Below are 22557 nucleotides of genomic sequence, written 5' to 3'. Positions count from 1 at the left end.
AATTACCTTAATTTTTGTATGCATATTTTTATTTAAAAAATCTAAGGAAAAACCAGAAAATTCTAGGTAAAACTCAATACACCTTAAGAGTGTTCATTATGTATTTTGCTCAAATATGTCTTCCATATAGTGTTTGAAAGCAAAATTGAATATTTAAATAGAAATGTAACAGAAGAAACCAAACTGAACATTAATATGCAAAATATACTATATGAATATTTAACGTATGCAATAAAAACACAAACTCCCAGGTTCAATACCCGCCTCAGGCTTGATGTCAAGCAGCAGTAACATGGTTTTCACTTGGAAACATAGATAGCAATGTGTTCAAAGTTCTGATAACAGTTCAAATAATTACAAATCAAATAAATCCTCCTACGCCACAGCAATTTTATCAAATACAGAATAAATATTACGAAGTAATACAAAAAATAGGTCAGGCTTGTTTACACTATGGCTATGCATGAAACTCTAAAAGATTATTTTTAATTATCAATATTTACACCTATCCCCAGTTTTACACGTTTTCAAAAATATTAATAAATAATTTTGCATTTATACGAAATTATAAACACTAAGCAATAATTTGCTTATATCTACAATAACATTTTCATTGTTTTACTGCCAAAAAACACAGCTCTATAAAATGTATGATAAGAATTCGTAGTATGTACATAGTATATATGATGGAAATATGTAGATAAGATGCGAACACCCCGTTTTATGATCAAAGCTAAATTTTATATGTGTATAAGCTAGTTTGTTTGAAATACCAAAATAAAGATCATATATGTTTTTAGTGATTGATAGCGAAAATTTATTCAAGGTGAGCAAATAAAAGTTTTATTATTGAAATATATTTTTATAATTTTTTTAATGTACAATTTAATTAATTAAGATATTAAATATATTAGTAGTTATTTTTCGTTCAATGTGTTTGTTATTCATCATATTAAAAACCGACAAGAAGGGCCTTTTTAGAGTGATTTTCGTTTAGCACGGTTTTTCCATATAAGAGTGAATTTTTGGTAGTTTAGAAGCTGTCCAGGAAGGTCATTAATATAGTTTAATTAACTATACTATTTTAATTTTACTACATTTTATTGTTTTCCCCTTGTATTTTTAGTTTTTTTTTATTATTATATTAGCTCTAGTAGATACTGAGGGTATCTACTAATTTGTAAACAGCTACTTGTAAACAACTTGTCAGCATTCTCTGCTAAATGTAATTATATATACAGATTGCAGAATAAAATTAAAATTTAAAAAAAAGAGAATTTTTCAAGTTACAGGTTTTTTTATGGAACTTATCTTTCGTGAAAAATGGGGGATAGCTGTATATATAAATCTTAATTAAACATTTGTTTTTATGTGTTTATTTTTGCTTTACAATAATTGATTTCTAGTTTTGTAGTAATTCTTCTTCTTACAAACTATCAAACGTACCAAAGAAAATAAATAGACCATATTTGTTTTCTTTTAGAATGGAAGTTTTGGTAATTATTACATATATTTACTTCTCTTATAATTGAATGAAATCAATGATCCAAATGCATCAATGAGAAATGCGTACTATATTTATTCCGCTTTGTTAAGCAAGTAGGACATGAACATTGAGAACCAATACGAAATGCTTGGCTTCAGTTTAGGCACGCTGTCGAATAACCGAGGCAACGCATGTGTGAGCTGGAAATAATCGATACAAAGGGCCAAGCGCTAGTGCTGCACAGGATAATAAATTCGAATTAAAGCGATAGTAGGAATGAGATGTTTTTGTTGAAAATCTATATAATTGCAACTTACAATTAGAAATATAACTTTCATTTTTTATCCAAACTATTTTCTGCACATTATAGTTTATCTCCTAAATTTTCCATTATACTATTTATTTGTAATAAATTATATATATACTAGATGACCCGACAGACATTGTTCTGTACCCACGTCTACAATTCAAAAGTATCAAATTTTTTAATATCCTATCCTATACTTTCCAATATCCTATTTGATGTCCTGCCTTTGTGCTTCATTTACGGTCTTAGTATAAGCAGTATAAGAAATTTAGAAAAAAATAATATAGTACCTGCGGTAAAAGAACAATATCACACTTGATTTTACCACACAACTTAATTTCTTCATTAATTTAGTGTATAATTTTCATAATCTCGTACGATATATTAGTTGCTTTTTGGCAATTATAATTTCCCAAGTACATTTTTCTTACTAATAATTTGATAAACATGATTGTTTAAGTTCAAATCTTAGTTGAATTAATTTGAAAAATCTAGTTCATATGAGCACTCTTCAATCTAAGATCAACTTGCTAAATATTCCATACCCAATGCCAAAGAAATGAATTTTTGACACATGAAACAAAATTCTAAATCATTTTTTATTAAGTAAATTTTTTTGTATTGTTACATAATTTAGTGAAGAAAACCAAAATGCGACATGCATAAGGTTAAAAAAAATAGTGCGATTTTGGATTTATGGCGTTATTTATTAAATTGAATTATATAATTGCATCTGCCAACATGTTCTGTATCTTATATTATTTTAATTTTTGGCACATCTAAGCTGCTTTTCGACAATAATAATGTACATCATTACATTTTTCTTGTATATTATTTCCTAATATTTTCTAGGCTCATAATTTCAGCTAAATTCAAATTTCAAGTAAATTGATATTTATAGCAGATAACAGTTTAAATGTTTTCAATGTCAAACAATGATGAGTGGTTTTTTGTAATTTTTGCCATTTATTTCTACAATATTACTATAGTTTTATTTTCATTAAATCTTAAAAATTTTCTTTGACAAACTCTAAAATGAATTTTCAAAATCCGAATAACCGTTTAGGAGGAGTATCAAATATATCATGAAAAATTTATAACAATGATAACAAAAACTCTTGATTATGCAAAATAATCTTAATTGAAAATAAATTAAAAACGAATAATAGACGAACAACAACAAATGTAGACCACTTTGGGAATTACTGTTTTAGTAGTTCTCTGCCTGCTGCAAATTCACAATTTTTAAATTATACGGTTGATACGGATTTCTCAGAATGCATTGTTTCTAAATCTAATCTATTGAAGTGATAACATTTTAAACTCTATATAATTTAATTTTTTTTATTTAATCCCTTATAATAATAACATATTTTCACTATTGAAATTAAGAAAAACTAATTTAAAATACGAATTTACTAATTACTAATTTTTCTCTCATTAGACATTAAATTTCCCATTGTCGTCACTCGTTAATATTTACTTAGCTCATTTAAACTTTATAAATATTTATATGTTTCAAACAAAAAACGTCTGGGATAAAAATACTTTGGAGTGACGCCGAACATGATTCATTTCAAGCAAAGAAATGCAATAAAATCGTGTAACTGGTTTCAAAAATTTCTGTAAATATTTACCGAGACTGCAAACGTAAATGAAAAGTAAATTTATTGAACAATTATTGGTTAATGTTATACGTAAAATGTGATTTGCGACACGTAAAATGTGATTTGCGATACGTAAAATGTGATTATGAGTTTGATTCTACGTGCTATCTAGCATAAAATATAAAAATGTTATATCAAAAACAAATTCAATTAATCAAACAAATAAATTTTGCTTACAATTAGCTATTTTCAATAACTTTCAATTTTGAAATATTGTTAGGTACAACATTTGATCAAACATCTGTAAATAATTTTGTAAATGCATCAATGCGGTTTCGTAATATGCAACATTTTAGTCTACTAGATATTTTAACATTAATGGTCAATTGTTTTATTATTTATAGATAATTGAATTCAAAATACTGCACGCGATGTCTTGCATGCTCTTCCTGCTAATTAAATTTTGATGTAGTAGATATATATTGATTTGTCAGACAACGTTGTCTAATAAAATTTATATTATTATACAAAAGTGGAATATCGAGATTGTATTATACTATCATAAGTGTTATATGATGTCTTCTTATAGATATGTTTATGCAAAATTGCAGAAGTGAAAGTGTTTGAAACTAACGCTTGTTATGTGGGTGGAAGATGGTTTGAAAAATACCAGTATGCAAATAAGATTACATTCGTGTTTATGATTTTATTCATTAATTTGTTTATTTATAAATAAGAAATTATAAAAATTATGTAGGCAATATAAATGAGACAATTTTTCTCTCTGAGTGATTTAAAATGACAATAAAGACTGAGTAGAAAAAGGACTAATTACTGAGTTACTTAAAAAAAGATACATTAGCGTTTCATCCTAATTATTTGTTGTATTTACATTAAGATTTTTTTTGCATTTTCAAGAGTTTTTGTAATCATTGTTATGTGATTTTCATGATATATTTATAGTTATAATATTATACTCATTTTCTTTTACTAAGTGTATTCTATATCCAATACTTTTATAACTCTCTGAGGCGGATCCTCAGGGGTCCATGACAACTTTCAGGGGGGTCTATGTCAGCAAAATAAAAAAATGAGGTTCGTAAGATGAAAATAGATCACAATACACCACGTTATTTCTATAATAACAAATCATAGACATAAATAAAACTAAACAGTAAATAAAAATTTTGTTAAATTTTATAAAAATGTTGAAATTTTGAATATTTAATAAAAAAACTTCAGTACAGTTAGAAGTTTATATAAACATGTGGTTTCTGCGTAAATGCGGAGTCAATGGCATAGTTCAAGGTGTCCACGACACAAGAAAGTTTGGGAACCTGTGAACTAAATAATAGTAAAAAATAAGAAGTTAATTATCCAAAGAAATCATCGATGTCGCATTTTTCTATTACAACTAATTGATAAAAGTTAGTTCAAGTTGTATTATTTTTTTTATTTTTTCTCATAAGTTGTTTGGTTTTTTATCCTAGCTGCATATGAATAATTTTGATTATATATATTTTTTATATTGTTAATGCTCTTCAATTGCAGACTTTATATTTAATTATTTAATTATTTTATAACTGAATGACAGCATAAGTTATTCGAATTGTAATAAATAATAAATATTAATATATTTTTATGACACTTTTAACAACAGATATAAGTAATATTATTCTGATGTATATTTAATAAGTATTTTTACACCAGACAGTTTTTGTTTGAAACATATATTTATAAAATTTAACTGAAATAGGCAAATATTAACAAGTGGCAACAACGGGAAATTTATTTTGTCTTATGAGAGAAAAATTAGTAATTTTAGTTACCAGTAACTAAAATAAACTCTTAACTTGGATGCTGGAAACATATTATTGTAAGGGATTAAATAAGAAAAAAATATATAGAGAGTTTAGTTTAGTTTAAAAAGGATTAAATAAGAAAAAAAATATATAGAGTTTAGTTTAGATGTCACTTAGATTATCAAATGTTATCAATAGATTAGAAATAGAGAGATTTTCTAGAAACGAATATATTCTGAGAAAATATAAACTAAACAAATATTACTAACAAATTGTTTTGGAAAAAACAAGTCAATTTAAAACGATATGTACCAAAACAATTTCAAATGTAATATTATTATCTCCAACATCGAAATCAAGTTTATTTCTTTCTCCACAGCATTATAGCGAGACGAAGTGGGAGGGCAAAGGACCCATTGTCAAAATATACTACAAGGGCTGGTTGAATGCCGGCCGGAATCCTGTGCGCAGATACAGACTAGGATAGCGACAGAATTCGTCCCGGCCGATGGCGTCTCTTTTACACAGGTATCTATAATACGAACAGGTATGCACAACTATGCAAGATACGGTTGGATGTATTCGGATTTCTTTTGAATTATTGCAGAAAATTGAAATGGTTTGTAATCATGCACTTGAAACATGTAGAATGGTAGTAGACTTGAAATATTAAATTGATGTAGGCAAAAGGAAATGGTAATTAGAATATTATGCGAACCACAAGAACATCCTTATTTATTTATGGATCTTAAAAAATAACAAATCAATGGCAGTTCATATGAAAATGATTCATTTGGCGTAGATAAAATAAATAAATTTAAACAAATAACAATGTTTAGTCTAACCCATCTATCGTAGAAATATAATTGTGAGTGGAGCTGAACATCGCTTATCGGTTAGTTGCATTATTTGGAGAAAATTGTTTTTTTTTTTAATACCTTTATTTATTATTTTGTCAATCAAGACTTATAAAGTCTTGTAATACAAAACTGCTTGCTTAGGTAATAAAAAGAACAATCAAATAAAGTAAACAATATACATAATAAGTAATAATAATTAAGAAACTAAAGAGAAAATCATATGAAGAAAAAAGAGGAAATTTCCATATGATTTATATTAATTTATTTAATTAACTAATTAGTTAACTGATCAATGGAGCAGTTTTCTATTCTATTTTTGTATTTATTATTATTATTATTATTATTTATTTATTTATATATATATATATATATATATATATATATATTTCTTTTTATAATATTCATTATTATTATTTCTATTTATTTGTTATTATTATTATTTCTATTTATTTGTTATTATTATTATAGTTAGTTATTTTTTTAGTTATTTATTATTATTATTATTATTATTATTATTATTATTTGTTTATTTTCCTTTACTTTACATTATAGATTTGGTTAGATTATGTTCTCACTGCAGCTCATAGAATTACTTACTTTATTCTGATTGTTACATATAAATTTAATAATAAAAAAATATGAAGAAAAAATTTCTTCCTGATACTTCGAAATTAAATTACTCACTGCAAAGTTAACTTGTTATATTATTGTACTGCTAACTTTTTTTCTTGTAATATTTTAATTGCAATCTGTCCTACTAAACACTACTAATCAGTAATTTGACTTTTTGATGGCAACATAGTAGTTGTCCAGTCCAGTTGTGACTAATTAATCATACTCAAACTATTTGTTGACATTTTTATGACTTACATGCAACTATACCCACGAGAGACCATTTTAACTTGAGATCATATTAGGATCTATGATCTCAAGTGGAAATTTGACATCAAAGCTGCCTGATGTCAGTCTTGGCAGTGGCTGGGTATATTTATTTGCAACTATACGAGAGACGAAGAAACAAAATTTTTTCCTGATACTTTTAGTTGAATTACTCACTGCAATTGTATCTTGTAATATCATTGAACTGCTATGTTTTTGTATACTTTTAATTACAATCTGTCACACCAGGACATTCAATAATTGTTTTGACGTTATTCTATAGCTTTTTGAATAAATGGTAACCCAGTAGTTGTCCAATCCAGTTGTGACTAATTAATTATACTCCAAGTTGTTGACATTTTTATGACTTACATGCAACTTTACCCACGATGGACCACTTTCACTTGAGATCATATTCAGAAATATGACTTCAAGTGGAAATTTGACATCAAAGCTGCCAGATGTCAGACTTGGCAGTGGCTGGGTATATTTATATGCAACTATACCCAAGAGAGACTAAGAAACAAAATTTTTTCCTGATACTTTTAGTTGAATTACGCACTGCAATTGTATCTTGTTATATCATTGAACTGCTATGTTTTTGTATACTTTTAATTACAATCTGTCACACCAGGACATTCAATAATTGTTTTGACGTTATTCTATGGCTTTTAAAATAAATGATAACTCAGTAGTTGTCCAATCCAGTTATGACTAATTAATTATACTCCAAGTATTTGTTGACATTTTTATGACTTACATGCAACTTTACCCACGATGGACCACTTTCACTTGAGATCATATCAAGATCTATGACCTGAAGTGGAAATTTGACATCAAAGCTGTCTGATGTCAGACTTGGCAGTAGCTGGGTATATTTGTATGCAACTATACCCACGAGAGACCATTTTTACTTGAGATCATATTAAGGTCTATGACTTCAAGTGGAAATTAGACATCAAAGCAGTCTGATGTCAGACTTGACAGTGGCTGGTATCAAACCAGCGAACCAGGGATTAGTTTAAGAAATGCTAATTTGAATATTAGTTCGTTCTAATTGTGACATAACTAACTAACTAAAAAATATATCTTAGTATTCCAAATTACTTGGAGAAAATAAATTCCAATTTTCTTGGTAAGTAATTGTTACAAAAAAATTAATTACTTGTTCAAACATGATTAGAGCTTGTAAAGATATCAATCATGTGTCAATAAATGTGAAAACTCAATCTGTGTAAATAGTTTAATATGTGAAAACCAAACTTTTCAATTTTATTTCGGTTTACTGGCAGCTAATGGCTTTAAACTTTAAAGTCATCAGCTTCCAATTTTTAAGTAATACATTGTTACAACATTAGTTATTTCAATATGGTTAAACTTCTAAAATAGAAGAGTTAAATTAGCAAAGCAAATATTGAATGTATTATAAAAAAGCCTTAATCACCAAACAACATCTGCCTCAGAAATATATTTGTTTTTTTTTAATATCTGTCCCTATTCCATATGGAGCATCAGCAAATTTCTGGTAGTACTTATTAAAATGTCTAAATCGAATGCCAATCCAGTGACTAAACGACTTAGAAATATATTAAAAATATCTAAATGTATTTAAACATTTTTCAAAATTATTTGAAAAATCTCTGATAAATCTTCCGAACTTTATATTAAAATTAACCACTATGAAAATAATAAAACTTTACTATTTATTTTGATAATATGATTATCTACATTTATAACCATTAATGCCTCATTCAAAACACAAAAAACGTAAGAAATCCCGTTTAAATGGCCACAGTGATTCACGCGAGTTCACAGACAGTACAGTTATAATTAGCTTTTACTACGAATGTCTACGAGTTTACATCTAATTTTAAAAGTGGACTCTATTTACTGTTATTTTCTAAATTTGAAACTATTTATTAACACAATTTAAATAATAGAATTGATGGATGTTTGAAAAAAAGTTTTGGAATACATACTTTGGTAGTATGTGGATATACACATTCTGGTGCATTTAATAAGAAAGAGTAACATTTGGATTCTATTTCATGGAGTGAATTTAGTATTTAATTGTTTTTTATAACTCTTGTAACATTCCTTAATGTAAAATCATATTAAAATACATAGCAAAATGTGTGTCAACCATCATATCCGGACCTCTTTTACCACTGGCATTCGATTTGAGGGAAGACATTTTGGGTACTACCATAAACTTGTTGATGTTCCATTATGAAATAGGCACAGATATTATAAAACATGTGTATCATAGTAACTGATTTCGCTTAATTAAATGTTTATTACACACATATAAAAACTTGACGAATAGAGATTAGCATTGAACAGAAAAAGAACTGAAAAGTCCAAATTGGACGCAGGAAATTGCTAGTTCAATAAACTTGGCACAACATAGTACTTGAAAAAACCAAAATATACGAATACAGTTACTAAATATAAGATCAATAGTCTTGATACTTGTGTTACTTTAGTAAAAACAATAAAGTAAAAAGCTTGAATATTTCATGACGTACCAGGAAGCAGTTAATTAACTCATTAATAATCAGCGGCACTAGACTTTGTACAGAAGGCTTACCCACCATGTACAATCATCTGATAACAGATGCTGATAAAAAGAAAAACATGCATGCATAACGCACGATTATGACCTATTGGTTCTAATTTTAGAATCATGAAATCTATATCTGACACACTTTTTGAGAGATCAAACATTTTTAATTGATATGGAGCCAAAATTGAATATACCAAGAATAAAAAAAAGAGGTGCAAGTATTTATGCTTCTATTTTTTAAATTGTCATAAAATTAAATTATCTTTTCTGCATTAAAAACCTATTTATTCAAGCACGGCAAATATTAAACTATCTTTATTTAATAAATTCTAATTATTATCCGGATTGCCGGAACAGTGGGTAATTTATGGACTGACTCATGAAATTAACATTTAATATAAACAAAAGCAAACAGTAATTCGAATAAATTTTGGCTAGTAATCATATGATTGGTAATCAATTCAAATATTCTAAGTACTACCAAAAATTTGCCATAAATTCCATAGGAAATAGGTGCGAATATTAAAAAAAAAAAGGCTAATAGAGTAGTTCACAAAACTAATTGCCTGTTCATCCAAATTATTTTCCGATATAAATCACTAAGCTTTATGATTTGTTATAAAATCATCAGAATATATTACAAACACAAATTTAGCTCACACGATCGCAAACTATGTTTGCTCGGACATTTAAATCAAATTGGAATCTAATAGGAACTGTCACAAACACGTGGCAGTATAAAAACAAATATGATTCCGTTTGTTTTTACAAAAGTATGTTTTTACTGTTATTTTTAAAATCTTCTGTGAGAACTCTTTGGGTTTTAAATACTCATGTGTGGAATTTCCTAGTTTTGAAGCTGAATTGAACACGTAGATTTTACGCTTATGATCATAGGTATTTTTAAAAATAGGTACGTAAGTAACCGGTGTAATTACCTGGGATTATTGCAAAGGTGCAAAGGTATATGAAAATTTACACTACTAATTTCATGTGACGTCATTGGGTAAATAATATTTTTCCCTGAATATGAAAAATTTACCATCATACCCAGACGCCCAATCGTCCGGGTCCCAAATAGGTACAAATATATATGAAAATAAAATAAAAATATATGAAAAATTCAAACGATTTTAAAAAAATATCGCACAATTATATTCGCATAGTGTGCCTGATATACTTTATTTATAATTTCTGGTAAATATTATCATTTTCCAAATGAATTATATAAACTGTACAAAATAGAAGAAAAACATATAAATTTTTTTAAACTATCCAACCAAAAAAAAACAATTGTAAATGAATTGATGATGTAAATCACATATTTACACATATGTACATACAATTATATTAATTAAATTTTAATGATAAATAACGCAAAAATGTGTATCAATATTAATTCGTAAATTTATAATATACCAAATATTGACGAAAAATGTGTTTTTGTTACATCCAAATGTTATTAAGATGGATAATAGCACACGTATCTTACGTGATTGATTGTTGACCTGTATTAGATGCATCAACAAGAGAAATATCCCATTCAGCATCCCAGTATATAATATAAGCTTATAAGCTTATCAGTATTTTTTACTTTCAGTAAATATTGTATGTTATATAACTAAATAAGTGTTAAAGTTGGGCAATTGTTGATGAAATTAATTTTCTTCTATGAAAAATTGAGCTTTTTCATAAGCTCCAAAAAGCTCAATTTAAACTTATTCAAAAACTGGCAGAAATCGAGATGAACAATGATGTAATTAGTTACTATAGCAATTCTTACGAAATAGGGCTTCTGGTAAGAGGGCGAAAATTTAGGTTTGTCTTTTTTATCTTTTTAAAAATTAGCCTCAAAAATTTAAAAAAATCCTTCGGGGTAGACTACCCCTACCACTTGGTTTTAATCAAAATATGTGAAAACCTGTCCAGGGATTTACCTAACAGTTATATTGTAAGTATGGATGAATGAATGTATGGTTTATGAAAGCACAGGGCATATTTAAACAGGTATTAAACACGTTGATTGCCACGATAATATCAGATCAATTTTTGGATGGACCATGGTAACTTTTTTAAATACATATATACGAATTCGATATATGTACATATTTATATGATATGATTTATGAATGATAAGAGGACGCGAATGAAATTTTAACAAAAGTAAAAAAATATATATTATGCAGGTAAATTAAATATTCCCTGATCTTAATATATACCTTAGTTATAGATGATCAAATTTTAAAAGTATATAATTTTTGTCTAAAATGTAAATCGTGGTAGACCGTTATTCGTCTAGACCTGATACAATATATACATAAGTTCACTGACTCACCGTCAGAATGCGTTCTGAGCGTCCAATCGTATACACTAACACTGTCACCGATTCATGATCAACGAAAAATTACACACGAAACTCATTCAAAACACTACACAAAACTAACTTGAATTAGATACTTTGTCACTTTTTAAAGTACCTTCTAACAGACCCGCACTTAGTAATTCGACACTAGGCTGTCCTCATATCGTAATGTTTACATAAGCTATCAGATCGATAAATTATAGCACGGATCTTCTGATAAAGTGGCATTTAAATATGTTATTTTACACGAACATTGTAGAAGACACTTATCTATTATAATATTAATACTTAATTACGATTCGAGTGAATGAACACATGTATTATATTTTAAAAAAAATGCAAATTGACATCACTGCTTCCGGACCACCAATTTAAATCACTTACGCGCTAGATTTGAATTCGCTTCCGGAACGAATGTATTTATGCGAGAACACAATTTTGGGACGATAGGTCGTATTGAACACACATGTATCTAATAGTCTATTACACAAAAGAAATTTATTATATCACACATGAAAATAGATACTGGACGTTAAATAAATAAGTAGTCTTAATATACATAAATAATAAAAGGACAAACCCAGCCGAGCTCCACACCCGTTCCCTACGATGTCTGCGCGTTGACTGAACTCGCAACGCTTATTTAGAACATAGAACGGAGTGGAAGCGAGATAAATAACGATGGTATACTCTCTTTTCCTCAACATCAGCAGTTTACCGGTTTCCTACATATAGGGATTTTCAGCAAAACTAAAGGTTCTCAAACTTTACCAGGAAACCCTTTGGAAAATTCGCACCCTTGAACTTACCAAAATGTAACCTATATAAGATCAACTATTAAATATGATAAAATTTTACTGAATTTGTGGTTGTTATTTCTGTAGACCACTGCAATAATTAAATATGTCTAAAATTAAATTAATTTAGCATATCCATAAATCAAATATGGTACTACCATAACTTGATTTATCTTTGTTTTATGGTAGAACTAGATAGATGTGCGGCAGAAAGTTTTTTGAATCATTCAAATCGGATGCTTAGTTCTCTCAAAAAATGCAATTTTTTGCACATTTAGCTCGATACCTCCAAAACGGCTGGATCTGCCTTTACCAAAAACATAACACCACTTCTCTCCGTCATTACAAATTGAATGTTTCTGGATCATTCAAATCGGATGCTCCGTTCTCTCAAAAACTCGATTTCTATTTTCTGCACTCTTTGCTTCGTATCTCTAAAACGGCTGGACCTGCCTTTGCCAAGAATTAATCAGCTGATCTCCCTATCAATAGGAATCGAATGTTTTTTGAACCATTCAAATCGATGGACGAAAAATTGTATCCATACATACATACACACACACACATCCATTTTTCTGACCCTACGAGAAATTATAAATTAAGAAAAACAGGCTAATAAAAAAAGCTAAAATTGTTGGCATATTCAAAATTGGTTAATAGAACAAAATTCGTCAAGCAAATTAAGAACAATGAAATAAATTATTGAGAATACAAATGTTCTCTCAATCATTTCTTACATGAAATGCAACAACAAGCATAAGAATAACTATTTTTTTCTTTTCCGTTCAAGACATTTGCTTTTCTATAATATTCAATACTTCATTACTCGTTAATTTCATCAGTAAAAAAACGAAGCTAATAATTATTTAATGTTAAAGGTAAATATGTAATCTATAGTTTATTGCATTTAAATTTTCACTCCATATGAATCGCTAACTTCTTTCATTTTAGGTTTTAAGCTATTTTCAGTCACTTCGTTATCTTATTATCAGATCATAATAATAGTCGATGTATTTGAGAAAAATACAATAATTTTAATGTCAATGCCAATCAATTTTAATTGTACATTAATGTCAATTTATTTTGGTAATAAAAAAAAAGATTTAATTATATTAAATTAGGATTAATTATTTCGAGCTATTTTTCAGTCACTTCATTATCTTATTATCAAACCATAATTATAGTTAATTTATCTGAGATAAATACAATCATATGTTAATTGTACATTCATGCCAATTCATTTTCGTATAAAAAATTAGATTTCATAAACAAAATATAATTATAATAAAAAAAATTTCAAAGCATATTCGCAGAAAAGGGTATGAAATAATATTGAATATATATGAAAAATTAAAATCATATTTTCCATACTAAACAATCTACTGCTATAAAAATCTTATGCTGGGCATAATGAAATCTAAATAGTTGATAAAATTATGTTAGAGCAAAAAATATTGAATTGAAATTGAAATGGAAATATTGATAACGCACGATTCATTCATATATAGAATATTATTCGAGGGCTTGAAAATGTAAAACAAAGCTTCAAAATTATTTCGAAGGCATGTGTCAGCGCATTATAAGTTAGATCGAACTTAGATTCAAGTTAATTTTTCTAAAATTTTCCATATATGCTAACTTATACGTTATAAATCTTCACCATGGAAAGGTCTGCTACAGTATAGCTTTTTAAAAGCCATTATAATTAACGCATCATCCTAATTACTAAACTAAATAACAAAATTCAGAATTATTTTTAAGGCATGTGTCTGCCCATTGTATGTTGGATCGTGCTTAGATTTAAGTTTATTTTTTCTGAAATTTTCCATATATGCTAACTTATATGTTATAAATCTTCACCATGGAAAGGTATAATTATAATTAACGCATAGTCCTAATTACTAAACTGTCTACCACAAGATGGACTGTAATTTCTTTGAGAAATGAAAAATATGAGTCTGGCCAAAACACCCTGAATAGTTCCAGTATTTGATGGATCCCTGGTTTGATAACCATTTCCACGATAGTCATCAACGCGCCATTCAGTATTGATGGATCCAGCTTTTTCGGTATGCATGCAGCAAGTTCACGGCATTGTATTTGTATCCCCGAAATAAAAACATTTGGAAGTGCCGAGGAGCTCGATGGAAAGAAAGGAAGAGTCGATCGGGCTTGGAAACGAAATTACACCTAGTCCCTCTCGCTTTGCCCGGTGCCCTGCGCATACACAATGTCGAGTATTTCGAAAAGGGATCTAGTTATGAGTTGATTTAAAATGATGCGATAATAATTTCATTGAAGAAATATACATAAAAAGTGAACTAGTGGTGAATAGCATCGTGCCTAAAGTAAAATTGCTGGAACTTCCCGTACCGTAAGGAAATATTCGAGGCATATTAAATGTTTTCAAATAGATTATTTTTTCAATACTGTAACTTATATATGTTTACAAAAACTAAAAAACAAAACTTAATCAATCTAATTTAAAATGAAGGACATTGTCTAATATTTATAAGAATTATATAAACTGAATTGCAAAGTTCAAATTATTTAAGTATATAAGTGAGCTTTAGAACTTTATCTAGAACAAAATTAAAATTCGATTTATTTTTGATATTAAATTTTTTTTTCTTTGGGAAATTCTTTCCCAAAAGCAATCGTTCATCAACACAACCAGATTTTTTTTAAAATCATTCAAATCGGACGCTTAGTTCTCTCAAAAACTACCATTTTTTATACATTCAGCTCCGTATCTTCGAAATGGCTGAACCTGCATTTTCCTAAAACTAATCCCCACTTCTCCCCATCATTACGATTTGAATGTTTTTGGATCATTCAAATCGGATACTCCAATCAGTCAAAAACTCGATTTCTATTTTCTGCACTCTTTGCTCAGTATCTTCGTAACGTCCGGACCTGCCTTTGCCAAAAACTAATCAGCACATATCCCTATCAATAGAAATCGAATGTTTTTTGAACCATTCAAATCGGTTGATCCGTGCGTCCGAAAACGTGGACGAAAAAATGTGGACATACAAAACACACACAGAATGTTCAAAAACCTCTGATACGTGAAGATATGCAAAAATTTTCATTTTCGATTTTTAGCCCATTACTATAGCTTAACCCTACGGGAAGTTAAAAATTTTGATGTACGTGGATGAAATCAAATAAACTAGTAGTGTATGGCATCGTGTCGTAAGATAAATTGCTGGAACATCCCGACCCGTAATTAAACATTCAAGGAATTTTGGTCAGTATTTTCGAAAACTGCTTTTCCAAAAACTAATCAGCACGTCTCACCGTCAATATGAATATGAAACCAATGTTTTTTGAATCATGCTAATCGGATGCTCCGTGTTCTGATTTTTGCACTTTTTGCACCGTATCTCCGAAACTCCTGGATCAGTCTCCCGGTCAATACGAATAGAATGTTTATAAATCATTGAAAGCAGTTGATCAGTGGTCTCGAAAATGTGGACGAAAAATTGTATACACATATACATGCTACAACACATACATATTCAAACACCTTCATCCGTTTTTTCTAAGGTATGCCAAAATAATCTGAAGTTCTTGAAGCGTAAAGAATGCAAAAGAAAAAATGTTTTCTATTTATTTGAGATTACTATAACTTAACTCTAGGGGAAGTTATTAAGCTTTGAATAGATAGTATAAACATAAATTCTGTTTAAAGTTATTAATTAAGTAAATAATTAATGTTATCATAGCAGTCAATAATATATTTCATTCAGAGGTGTTGTCGGGCCGGAACGCGTTCCGGCAAAAAAAAAATAAAAAAAAAATCACTACATACAAAAAATGATTTAATAAGTGAATTTTATAAATTATAATTTAACTAATTTTTATTATTAAACGTTCCTATTATTGTAATAAACATACAAATATGTGCACAAAATGAGTTTTGTAATGATTTTTGTTTCTTTCCTTTTCGAACGGAACCGGAACAAACATGAGAACCGTTTTTTGAACCGTTTTTTTTTACTTTAGCGTTCCGGCAAAAAAAATATTAGCACAACACCACCGATTTCATTCATATGTTTTAAATACATTAAATTAATATTGGAACTATTTTATATTATGTTATATATTATTATCAAATTGAATTTCTCAAATATATCTTGATCTATTGGCAAATAGTTCACAACATTCGTCCACTTCAAACAGTTTCTCACAAAATCATTTTTCGATTAATCGAAATAAGTATACACTTCCAGAGCTTTAAGCATTCACAAAGTTCTAGCGTGTCTACGTGCCAAAAGCCACGTACCTCATGGAGCATCGAGGAAAATAGGGATTTGCGCCGTCTCATGTACTCTAGGATTAAATCATTCATGACGACCTTTTTAGGAGTTTTCGGTTTGCAAAGAGCATTACTAATTATTTTGAAATGATTAGATTTTGAGAATTCTGCATTATGCATAGATGTTGCGAAACACTTCAATTTTTGAAGAAGTGGGTAGTGGTCAAATTTCTGTTAATTTTTTTTAATATATATTCTTACTAGATACGCCGTCAGGTGTATCTAAATTTCTTCAAATACATCCTTTATTTAAATCAGTCCTTTTATACAGCGTCATTTTATGAGGCAATAACATTAAAAAATGTTATTGCTGCAAGTAATTTTACGGATGCAATAATAGATATAGCAACCCCAATAAAACTTATTACTTTGTTTACATCGAAATGACTAATAAGTTTCGAAGAATAGAAAACGCACCCACCCAGTGTTCGAAACAACCAAGATTTCCCAAACAGTTGCATCACAGTATTTCGCAAAGTGTCAGGTTAAACCCATATATAAAACAACTCGTTGCAACAAGCAATTAAGAATATGGGCACACGACTACATCAATAGAAACGGAAAACCGTGATGCAATTAAGGAAAATTGGCATCACCTTGGTAATGGTCTTAATAAAGAAAAAATGAGAGTTTAAGAATATATCTCTTTTTTTACATTTTAATCACTGGAGATGCTTTTTCTAAAACATATCAGTAAATCGTATGTTCTTTTATGCAACCTTACAAAAAAAATGTTTAAAAAAATTTAGAAAAAACAACTAGTGGGGCGCATGGCATCGTGCCTCGGAACTTCCCGTACCAAAAATTATTTTTTTTAAAAAGATTAAAATTTTTGAAAAAAATTAACTCTGAAAAAATTAGATTTTTGAAAAACTATAAATTTTTGACAAAAATTTACTTTTTTTTGAAAAAAGAAGACTTTTTGAAGAAAAATTTATTTTGAAATATTTTGGAAATTCTGAACTTTTTCTTAGCATAAAAATATCGAAGCGCGTAAGCGCCGCTTCTCCGTCTAACGTAAAAACATTGGTACGTAAAATTTATACTTATTGTTAGAATCTCTATAAAATATCTGATAATATGATGTGCATATGTCTAATGATCATTTTTGATTGACAAATGGCTTTTTTTTTCTTCATGTTATTATTACAAGTAAAATGTTTTTTGAATTATTCAAATCGCACGCTCCGTTCTCTTAAAAACTGAGTTACCGTTTTTGCCACTTTTTGCACCGTGTCTTCGGAACGGCAAGACCTGCCTTTGCTAAAAACTAATCAGCACGTCTCCTTATCAATACGAATCGAATGTTTTTTGAATTATTCAAATCACTTAATTCGTGTTCCCGAAATCGTCGACGAAAATTTGTATCCGCACAAACACACACACACGCATACATCCATTTTTTCTAAGGTATGCCAAAATGTTCAGAAGGTTTTAAAACGTAAAGATATATACAAATTTTCATTTTCGATTTTTTGCGATTACTATAACTTGCCCTACGGAAAGTTAATAATTAAAATAAATCATTTCTAAATTTTTGAAATGGTACATAGTGGCCTAGAGATTCCTTAGTTACTATAAGACTCATCGTCTCGACATATTGTCTTCATTCGAATGCAAAGGGTTCAAACGTATGTCTGAAGTAAACTTATTTTTGTAATTGCATTTTTGCATTACTGCATAATTTCAATTTTTTTTCATCACTGCTGCATCTATTTATATAATATTTTGGATAAAAAATCTAATTATATCAAATATTCTCGATAAAATTTCATACAAATTTTGAACATAATAAAGTATATTTATATAAAAAAAATGTGACAAACTAACAGAATTTATTGAACAAGCTTTCAATTACAGCTGCACATGGTCAAAATCAATACAATGAGTGCGTTGATTTCATTATATGAAATGAAATTTGCATATGAAAGATTTTCGGTTACAATAAAATTAAATAAAATAGCAAGCATTAAATGAATATGCGGAAATGATATAAATGGGGATGCATTTAAACAAATTAGTCGTAAGGGTGTATACAATCACTGATAAGTGAAATATATAAAATAAAATTAGTAAAATCAGAAAGGTATTACGTGTAACTAGATAAAATAAATTTTAAAGCAAGATATACTGAAATCACCGATTTAGACTAGAAATAAGACTTAATTTTTTAATTTATTTTAATATTTTATTAATTTAAGTTAATTTAAATTGATAGGAATGAACGTATTAACAGAAACACTCAGGCAATTGTTTAAGCAATTTTATTCATGTGGTTAGATTGTGGTAAATTCATATCAGGATAAGTTATAAAAAAAATCAAATAGAACCTATACTGGTATTCTGATATCGCGAATTATGAATACTTTGCATAACAACACCCTGTCGCTAATACACGTTGTGGTATAATCCTTTTTTGCCATTTTCAAGGACCTATTTGACCAGCTGTTCGGATCAGTTGCCTTCCGACTATCAGACTCTAGCCCTCTAAAAATAAAACTCTAGTCGTGGGAATGCCTAAACCCTTTTACTCCCTATGATGAACTGAACTATGCACATGTGTTAAATATGTCCACCCTTTGACTATAATTCGAGGATATAAAAATATAAAATAGATGCGATAATAAGAATTGGTATCCTTAAGTATAAATTCTTGTTATAAAATGAAAATTAGAATGGATGAATATTTTACAAAAAGCTGCTAAAAAAGCATATTTTATTTTAATTTTGAGATTTTTGCAATTGAAATTTTAATAAATTGTTTTACTGTCAAAATACAGCACTAAAAATCTATGTTACAATTACGATATCTTAGTCTACATCTATGATGGTAATATATAGATAAGACGGGAATTCTCCGTTTTATGAACAAAACTAAATTTGATGTATGTGTAAGCTAGTTTGTTTGAAATACAAAAACAAAGTTAAAATTTGTTTTTAAGTAGTGTTTATATATTCATAACCTAAATCTATTCTAGGTGAGCAAATAACAAAATTATTCAAAATCCATAATTTATAAAAAAATTATAGTAGAAGTATATATAGAAAATAAAAAACTAGAAAGTAAAAGAAAGTTTTCAATTTTAATTTATTTTACAAAAAAACGCAATATTTATGCAATTAATATCATTATAATTATTATATGAGTTATTTATTCATATATTCATCGTATTAAAAACTGACAAACAAGGCTCTCTTATAGTAATTTTCGTTTAGCACTATTTTTCCATATAAAAGTTAATTTTTCGACTTACATGATTTTTATGGAACGTATCTTCCGTGATTCTGTGAACCCTCAAGATTGTTTACAGATACTGACGATTATTGTAAGAAAAATCATTAACTTTAATGTTCGATGTTGTAATCGACATATAAATATATGAAGTGTTTAAATAAATAGGATATGCAATGGTATTTTATTTTTAAACATGAATCAGAGCTCAAGAGTCCTATAAGTTGCCGTGCTAATTTGACTTAATACTAGTCGGTTCTATGGACGACAACCAAAACAGTTGTCTCATTTCTGTGTGATGAATTAATTATTATTACAATTTTTGTAATCGGATGAATATTTATTAAAACAGCAATACCGGATGAGGGCTATTTTCACTTGTCTATGGCTAACTATATTTCCAAGTGAAAACTGTTGTTACTACTGCTTGAACCCGATATCTCTGATTCAAATCCAGTCGTTCTAATGCGATGGTGTAAAACACATGTTTGCAAAATTATAAAAATTGCTATAAGTCGGGAAAATATGCCAAAATACAATCAGGTTAGTAATACAGTCAGGTAATTAGCTTTGTAAATTTTTATCAAAGCATTTTGAGAATATATAAAAAATATATTACTATGACTATTAAACCGACATTCCATTACTAGTTTGATCACCGATCTGTGAAACTGAATTCAAGATCAGCTACTGAATTCGCCAGACTGGACTATCAAAATTCACAACAGGGGTTCCCTACATGCCCTATATGGTTGTATGTATTTATACATACATTACCTTATTTCATACTGGCAAAGGCCGGTCGTTCGAATGCGTAGTTTGTCAATAATAGGTTTCTGTTCACGGCTGGCTTGATTCAGACTACAGCATCACAATGCACTATGCGAGGTTTGGCTTACAAACGCATTGGGGTGGGGGTTGCTCTACCCTCATATGAGGGTCTTTATTACAGACTCCTACATTAAAAAATCATTCTTAAATTTCGATGGTGTCGTATTTCGATCGATATCAATTTCGGTGTAGGGTATTTACGAGGACTTTTGATTGTTTTTTTTTTCGGTAAAATAAAGAAATATCGAATGTGGGTAGTAAGTGGGTGCAACATATCATTATCTAAGACCGAAAGCGGAACTGAAATCATCATTGAACCGTTGAACAAATATAATGATTTAATGCTTCTGTTATTAGATTACATGTTTCGTATATTCGACAATATAAATATATATATATATATATATATATATATATATATATATATATATATATTGTCTAGCATCGTGTTGCCAATATCTTATAAGTAACCTAGTTAAGGTAAAAAACTGTAATATTAAGGATGTTGAATGTATGTTTAACGCAGGAATTTAAATAATATTAGTAATAATAAAATCATTCAAGTAACAAGTACTTAAGACGTTTATTGCACTAATATAAACTAAAATTATTAGGCTACTAAATGCGAGAAAGACTTCCTTAAATATTTATTAAACGTCAATTAAAAATTTCTATACCATAGAAAAATTCTCAGCAATAAACATAAAATTTGTTGTCATAAAAGTTATATAGAGAATGCAAGGTACACATATTTTATGATGTGCTAACGTTATATTGAAATAGTCGAAGGTGAAAAGGTGGACACAGATTTGAATTTCACTTAATTTTTCTTGTAAATCAAAGAATTTTAAAGCATTTCACTATTATTTAGCAAATTCTGTTTAAATTTTAAAAAAATCATAATTGTAGACAATAGTTATTAAACTGTTTCTTAACTACTATATAAATAATATTCTTTTCACAACAAGGAAGTAAAAAAGTGCAGTAAGTAACACATAAGTTTTTTTTCTTCATTTGTTTTAATTTCAGATTAAATTTTCTATCTGTTTAGTATCTTCACATTAGATGGTTGACAAGACTGTAAACATCAAAGACCGCGGTATTTTTTATGAATTGCATGTTGATTTAATTGTTTTTTTAATTACAAAATATTTGTTTTTAAATACCAATTTTAAATTATTCATTATTAGAATATCTTGTTTAAAAGCATGTTTGAAATGTCACCACCTCGGATATAAATATTTAAATATCAGCTGATATGCAACATGCTCCTATTTGAACATTCAAAACGGTTATTGATTATAGAAGTTTATATTCAAATAATATTTTAAATATATGGTAAATTAAGTAGACTGCAAACTAAATAAATGACGTTTTAACTTTAATAAGAAAATAATCTTTAAATCAAACATTACTTTTTTTCATGAATAAAAACACGAAAAATAAAAATAATAATGGTATTATATTTTATAAAAAGAAACAAACTAGAATATTAGAAATTACT

The 22557-nt window shown here is 28.2% G+C and overlaps 1 protein-coding gene across 3 annotated transcripts in view; it reads right to left on the bottom strand.

Moving 5' to 3' along the window:
• Positions 1 to 22557, bottom strand: part of LOC113386929 (histone demethylase UTY-like) — a 210721-nt gene that overhangs the window by 141298 nt on the left and 46866 nt on the right. For 2 of the 3 annotated variants that reach the window (XM_026624686.1, XM_026624688.1), the window contains exon 1: positions 11843 to 12000. The exons of the other annotated variant lie outside the window; for it this stretch is intronic. The gene's annotated coding sequence lies outside the window, so the exon portion shown is untranslated. Of the gene's footprint in view, positions 1 to 11842; positions 12001 to 22557 lie in introns of those variants that run through there. 3 annotated transcript variants of the gene reach the window in all.

The sequence above is a fragment of the Ctenocephalides felis genome, unplaced genomic scaffold (assembly GCF_003426905.1).
Source record: "Ctenocephalides felis isolate EL2017-DRISC unplaced genomic scaffold, ASM342690v1 CF-g0.4_SCAFFOLD_03571, whole genome shotgun sequence".
NCBI lineage: Eukaryota > Metazoa > Arthropoda > Insecta > Siphonaptera > Pulicidae > Ctenocephalides > Ctenocephalides felis.
The sequence above is the reverse complement of the archived record's forward strand: the minus strand, read 5'-3'. Positions and strand labels throughout refer to the sequence as shown.